General features: G+C 42.4%; 1 protein-coding gene and 1 pseudogene across 1 annotated transcript in view; both read left to right on the top strand.

Moving 5' to 3' along the window:
- LOC138004092 (uncharacterized) overlaps window positions 1–7,500 on the top strand; it is an 888,878-nt gene that overhangs the window by 442,379 nt on the left and 438,999 nt on the right. The window lies entirely within an intron of this gene.
- On the top strand, window positions 2,632–3,429 carry LOC138004516 (uncharacterized; annotated as a pseudogene).

The following is a 7,500-nucleotide window of genomic DNA, read 5'->3' as shown; positions in this document are numbered from 1 at the left end:
CGGAACAAATGGGACGTCGGTTTTGGCCCAAAAATGCTGTTCATTCCAGCCGGAAAACAAAAATTGAAAACGGTGGAAGAGGACTTGGAACAGAGTTGAAGCTCCATCGAGTCAAGCATCAGTCTGCCAAGGTGCATATCACAAAGCAGACTGGTATCGGACCAAGCGCCAACATTGAAAACTTCTGAAAAAAAAACAAAATGCATCACGGAAAGACTGGCATAGTCAGTCCCCGCGATTCCACTCCTGAGGCAAGACATTGACGCCATAAGTTCCTGGTGAAGCATACGTAGATTTGAAAAGGGGTAGTTTGAGCGTTGTAGTGGGACGCGAAGCGATCAATTGTGTGAGGCCCCACTGAGCGTCTGATGAAAGGACCAATTGCAATCGTCTGGATCTACGAACCGACTCAACAAACCGGCTCTGTCACTAAGAGGTCGAGGAATCCACTGGGCTTACAAAAAGGCTGCGTTCTCTAACACAGGTGAAAAATTTCAATGGCCAGGGTCTAAAGATGGCCTTTGGAGCTAGCCAATGAGACTGTGAGCGGCGCTTTGGCTTTTGGTCTTAACAATTACCCTTTTAGACTGAGGCTGGGTTGCGTATGAGCCAATACGTAGAGCATAGCTTTGAGCTCACCAAGCATGGAACTCTGGGCGGCGTCTTTGGGCGTCAGTTCACCTTTTTATCGATTCTTCACATCCCAGACAACTTTCTACCTCCTTCAGCTTACAGTTTCTCATCTTGGCGCAACCTCGTTCCCAGGGTCTCTCATCTTAACGCCTGGGGCGAGCCGGGAGAGACCCTGGTATGGTCTAGTCACGTGTCCCCCAGAGTCTGCGAGATGACAATTTATCCAATAAAGGAAGGGGCGGCTTAGTAAGAATTTTGTCTATGCTGAGACTACGGGAGTGCGGAATGTGTTGTCACCAAAACAAACCAAGTTTCATGTGCTGGGGAATGCAAACATATGTTCTTCTGCGGCTATGTCCGGCCATAATAGTTTGCAAACGCCGAAGAAAACATATACATCGTCTGTCGTAAGTTGCTGTAGATTGTGCGAGGAATAACGAAGGAAGAAGATGAAATATAACCGACTTTCTATATCCAATGGGTAACACGGCGACAACATCACGGCCATGGTAAATTGCCTCGAGGCAGATAACTTGTTTAACTTTTAGATTAACTTAAGAATAAATACTATGTGAAATTGCAGCCTGAAGGGTACTGTAAAACATCGCGGGTAATGGCGGAGTCGCAGCGCGAAGCTATTAGCCTCGCTTTGAATTCGACAAAGCTCAACGCGACAAATTCCTTGTTTAGAAAGTACGCCTCCCGTGTTTTTAATTGTCACGGAAGCACGTGACCAGACCCTACCAGGGTCTCTCCTCGCTCGCCCCAGGCGTTAAAATGAGAGACCCTGGGAACGAGGTTGATCTTGGCGCAATATTATGATGCCACAATCGCAAGTGATGTTAGCTTTTGGGAACATTTGATTGTGTGCCTGGGTCTCACTTCTTTTCACACACGTTTGGCACTGAGAACACGTTTCTTCAATTTTTTGGCATAGCACAGTCACGTGCTGCTGGATTGCAGGCAGTGGCACATCATTGTTGCAACCTTTACAAGTCACCTTCACTTCAGCGAGTAACTGTTCTGCAAATATATTTCGGCAGAATCCTTTCCACGGCTGCCTGCACATATGACAATTCCGCGAACCATTTTGCTCGAGCCTTTCCGCGCAGTGTCTACAAACGGTACGGCCCTAATGGGTTACAGATCTTCGGGTTTACCAAGGGATACGCACTTCGTGAAAAAAAAAAAAAAAATTCTCTGGGTCAAAATAAGTTCCAAGGAGCAAGTAAAGAACGAAGATATTGAAACTACCATATTTCACATGTGAACTCTTTTGGAATGTTAGTTACATTAACAAATTCAAAATAATCTTGGAGGGACGACATGTTTGATCCGACGCTCTTGTGGGCGGTGTGACAATGCTGCAACTTTGCGCCCCAGATAAAAAAAATCACTCCTTGTTTGGGACAAATGTGCATGCAAACGATATTTAATACTTTGCTTGTGTTGACATTTCCGGCGATGATTAATGCACTAATCGAGCCAGCTGTAATTTCTACCTTCAGCGTAAAAGAATGAATCCTCTAGCTGTGTCAAATCTTGCAAACGGTCCTGTAAGCGATCTAATACAGTGGCTTCAAGCAGAACGTCCCCTTAGATGTATGCCCTTCAACCGACCTATGGATTTGAGTGACAGGAATCAAGGGCATGTCGACGGATACATAAGGTTAGGTCATTCACCAAATTTCTTACAATACATAGTGCATAGTGTAGGGCGCATAAGTGTTATCGTGTATGAAGTAGACAATTTGTTTCGAAGTATACATACGGGCAAGGTCTATTGAAGTTACGATTATGAATTTTATTTTTTGGGGGAACTTGATCAGGTGATACAATTGTGTACTAAATCTCTGTTAATTGTCATAATCTGTTTTCATTACTGATTCAGGCGATGTTCTGGGTGTCGCAAGCGTAAGTCCCCTCGCACCTCTCGGTAAACTTTTACTATTACTGTATCTTTGGAGCGAACGTGAATTGCGTTCAACTGCAGCAAGAATGTTAAGTTTAACCATAAACACAGTGCGAAACGCGTACGCTGTCTTGACAGAGGCACTACTGTGGCAGAGACTTGCCAGATTATTCCCATAGGCGGAAGAGGTTTCATCCTAAAAAGTGAAAGGTAATTTATGTTATCTGGATTCCTACAATTACTAGAGGGGAGAAGGAGAGTACCAGCAGCGATATCACAATTTTCAGTCGCGTTTTTAACACGATTATAGATTTAATAAAAACCTTCTTTTTACGTCATAAACTGCTTACGCTTAGTACTATGCTACATTCTTCGGTTGTATGCAAGGTATGTTTTAATGGATAGCATTTTCTGCTTTGTTTATTTCACAGTATCAAAGAGGCCGCAGAGCAAGAAACGACCATTGGTGGGTATTTAGCGTTTTGTGCACGGAATACAGCCTTTGTAGGGGATATTTTCAGGTGGTGCAACGACGAGATAGAGCAACATTTTGTCGGATCTTACAAAGAATTCTGCTTCCAGGTACTGAGATGCACACTGATGATTGGGCCGCCTTCCGAAACTTGCAACTACACGTTGCCAACGTTTCTGTCCTTAGGGCGGTAGTTCACCAGGACAATTTTGTAGATCCTTTAACAGGAATACACACCCAAGAGGTTGAGTCTGCATGGGCAAGACTGAAGTCTTACATTAAAAGAGAAAAATGTGTCAGAGGTGGAGAAATTCAATATTTCCTTAATGAACAGATGTGGAAAGACTGGAGAGGTGCAGGAAATGAATTCAGTAATTTGCGGTTGCTATTAGCTCGCTACTATCCCCTTTAACGGTTCGATGGAGTTTTCAGTATCATGACATAGGTGGCATAATTTTTGAAAACTGAAGGGGTTATGTCCCGATATATTGACTTCACTGAAGATTGTTAAAGGATGTCTTTATTTCAATGCAGACGTAAAGTTATGATGATGTTTGTCACAAGATATCTGAGACTTTATTGCTGCAGGAGTCTATCCAATGTCTTCTGTTGAAATTTTGGCAAAAAAATTTACTATATATATAGAAATTACTCGCACATCCCATTTCACATTGGCAGAAATATTTTATGCACAAGTAATGTGAGGTAATCGCGAATTCCTTCTGTGTTTTTTTTATTTTTTTATCAGAAAACAGAAAAATCATTGTAAAAACATAGCGCCTTATTAGAGAGTAGAAATTACATTGTGTTAAGTTGTCAAGCGCGTTCACGTAAAAGTGTTTCAAGGAATTTTATGAATACAACACGCAAATTATTGTGCATAGATCCTGTAACGCCATTTGCGGAACAGGGATCAGTTTCTTCCAAAATGCTAGTCTTTTATCGTGAAACAATTGTATGAGGTTTCATTCCACAAAATGACTTCCCGTTAAAGTTTATTGCCAAGTCAATAGTTTGATTGAATGCTAACTGTTGCAAGTAGAGACTAAAGCTACTTCCTCTCCCACAAAAATACAAACCAGTACAAACCAAGTTTCTAGGAGCATTCCATCGTAGTTCTCTAAGGGCGCGTTTTTTTTATCCACAACTCTGGCCAGAATGAAAAATGTGCGCGTTTTTCTATTCCGCATTCCTATTCCGGAATGGATAGAACGCCATTACACCATTCTGCTCCGAGGGGCAGAATGAACAGACTGTTGCGAATGAAAATCCAAGATGGCACCACAGGCGGCCCAGAGTCGGAAGGTAAACAATTATAAGGATTTTTATGGGAATCTCGATAACAGACTGAAAAAGATATTTACCCGCAAAAGTTCTCAATAAAAAAGCCGTACTTTATTGTCATGGTGAATTTCTTGCTTTTTGTGTGGTTTTTTTGCCTGATTGAATGCGATTTAAGCGACTTCTCAAATTCCCGAGTCGTCACTCTTCCCTAAATAAAGGAAAGGCTGGCAACTCATTTCTAACTTACCTCCGATCTCGCCGAAAAAATTCACACTTCTCCGGCATCAGTCACGCTCAAACTCCGGCGATGGCTACATGGATAAATTTACTTCCCCTTGACCAAGTTTCAAGGTCCAGCGAGTATCCATTGCTGAGAAACTGCGAAAAATATTCAAATTTTCAAACTCCTTCGAGGCTCGCTAACAACCAATTTTGACACGGCTGGTCAACGGTTCACTGAGCCTCCATACGGTGAGCGCAAACCTACGCAAGTGTACCCGTAGTTGGGCAGAGCAAAAGAAATCCCAGACTCGTCCCCAAATACCTGCCTGGGGTCATGTTCGAGTTTCTAAATCGGCGAACGATATTAAAAGTTCCATCCTGAAACCTTAAAACACAGCTCCCATCGCCTTGGTTGCCCCACAGCATGTTATAAATCCGGATCTTCATCGAAATCCGTAAGTACTGAAGCTGTTTGGATGGAGTTTGAAACGCAGTCGAAGGTATTTACTAGTGTATGAAACACAATCCTGTTTTTCATCCGTCAACAACTAACATTATCATGACTGCAGAAGAAATTCATATGAAAAGGTCGCTGCACCTTTTCAGCCTTTTGGACACATTTTTCTGTTGAGGGTCCAGGGAAAATGCAATCGTTGAAATCATCTTTGCTTTGTTTTTGCGCTTCCAGTTGCGTTGAAATGTTCAAAATTATTTCTCACACCGGTGCATCAAGCGCCCGGGGCGGGGGGGAGGGGACTCCCATATGAAACAGACGGGGATGCTCGTCGGAAATTTTGAATTTAACCCCTAAAGGAGACCAATCTAGGCGTGGCTTAAGCAAATTTTGACCCCTAAAAGAGACCGTTTAAAAACACAAAAATACGACACGCAATGAGTTTTAATGATAAAAAGGCATAATCATCGAATGCTTTTATCTAAAAAGAAAATTTAAAAGGAAATTTGACTTCTGTTTCTCTTCGCGTACCGGTAATTCTGTGTTAATTCGCGGAACCCTAAACGAGACCTTGGTGGCATAAAGTTTTGGCGCTTTGCCTGGAACACCCTAAGCGAGACCAAAATCCAAAATTTACACCCCTAAGCGAGACGACGAGCATCCCCGTCAACAATTATTAGTCGGAATACCTGAAAGGTATCCGAGTTACAATCTCGCTTGTCTGTTTTTTGGACAGTAGAAATTACGGTGGGGTGATTTCTTTGGCTCAAAGCAATTCATTTAACAAAACTATACTTTTTTCCAACAACAACAAAAAAAACAGCCGTGGTGTCGAGTGTCATCGGACGAGGGGGTTTTTGCACGCGCGAGGCTTCAAACAGCTTCAGTACTTACGGATTTCGATGAAAATCCGGATTTATAACATACGGTGGGGCAACCAAAGCGATGGGAGCTGTGTTTAAGGTTTCAGTGTGGAACTTTTAATATCGTTCGCCGATTTAGAAACTCGAACATGACCCCAGGCAGGTATTTGGGGACGAGTCTGGGATTTCTTTTGCTCTGCTCAACTACGGGTACACTTGCGTAGGTTTGCGCTCACCGTATGGAGGCTCAGTGAACCGTTGACCAGCCGTGTCAAAATTGGTTGTTAGCGAGCCTCGAAGGAGTTTGAAAATTTGAATATTTTTCGCAGTTTCTCAGCAATGGATACTTGCTGGACCTTGAAACTTGGTCAAGGGGAAGTAAATTTATCCATGTAGCCATCGCCGGAGTTTGAGCGTGACTGATGCCGGAGAAGTGTAAAATTTTTCGGCGAGATCTGAGGTAAGTTAGAAATGGGTTGCCAGCCTTTCCTTTATTTAGGGAAGAGTGACGACTCGGGAATTTGAGAAGTCGTTTAAATCGCATTCAATCAGGCAAAAAACCACACAAAAAGCAAGAAATTCACCATGACAATAAAGTACGGCTTTTTTATTGAGAACTTTTGCGGGTAAATATCTTTTTCAGTCTGTTATCGAGATTCCCATAAAAATCCTTTTAGTTGTTTACCTTCCGACTCTGGGCCGCCTGTGATGGCACACGGCGGAATGAGCGCTGCAGATTCAAATACGCCTCTACCGAGATGCAACTTGTTTTGCCTGGCATACACTTTTCTCAACAGCACATGACGGTAAATTAGTTCTTTTCTGATTTTAAAGCAAACCATTTTTAAGTTTTATACTTCTGGAACTCGATAACTGGGGAATAAAACTCAACAGCTATTACCGTGACCTTCGAGCATCTGCTTCCCTACTTCTCCGGTTAAACATGAAACGTTAGTGATGTATTGGTGTATTTGTTAATTTAAACACAGGCAAATTATTTCTTAACTTTTAGACTACCGAGATGCAACGTGTTTTGCCTGGCACTTTTCTCAACAGCAACGGTGAATTAGTTCTGTTCTCATTTTAAAGCAAACCATTCTTAATTTTTATATATACTTATGTGAGAGTGCATATTTCATGCGCTCACATGGGCCCTGGGGCCGAAAGGCCACACGTGCGCATACATGACATAGTATATGGCGCGTTTATTCTGTTTTGAGTCTTGTTCGCTGTTTTGCTTTTCTTTGTACTTTTATATCGTGTCCTTAAGATGTTCAGCTGCCAGGGTGAGCTTATTTTACTGTTTATTAGCCACTAAAGTGTTTTGGTAAACTAGGCCTGGTATTTTCATTCGGATTTTTTGAGTCGCTTCCATATATATTAATTTCTGTAATTTTCCATTAGGTCTTACTGCGTAATAAAGTGGTAATTTAGAGCAAAAGAAACCTGTATCACACCTGGCGCTGCGAGCAGGATTACCACACAAGGATATCAGACAAGACCCTGGCGGTGGGAAGAAACTGAGAGTATTATCTTAGTTCATAATGAGCGAAGAAGACTTTGCGGCCCTTAAAGACCAGGTCGAGGGACTAAAGCTGGCACTTACTAAGAAAGAAGCGGAAGCTCAGCAGACTGCTGCAAACATTGAATTGATGGAGTT

Source organism: Montipora foliosa, chromosome 5, assembly GCF_036669935.1.
Source record: "Montipora foliosa isolate CH-2021 chromosome 5, ASM3666993v2, whole genome shotgun sequence".
Lineage (NCBI taxonomy): Eukaryota > Metazoa > Cnidaria > Anthozoa > Scleractinia > Acroporidae > Montipora > Montipora foliosa.
This window is presented reverse-complemented; position numbering and strand designations above follow the sequence as displayed.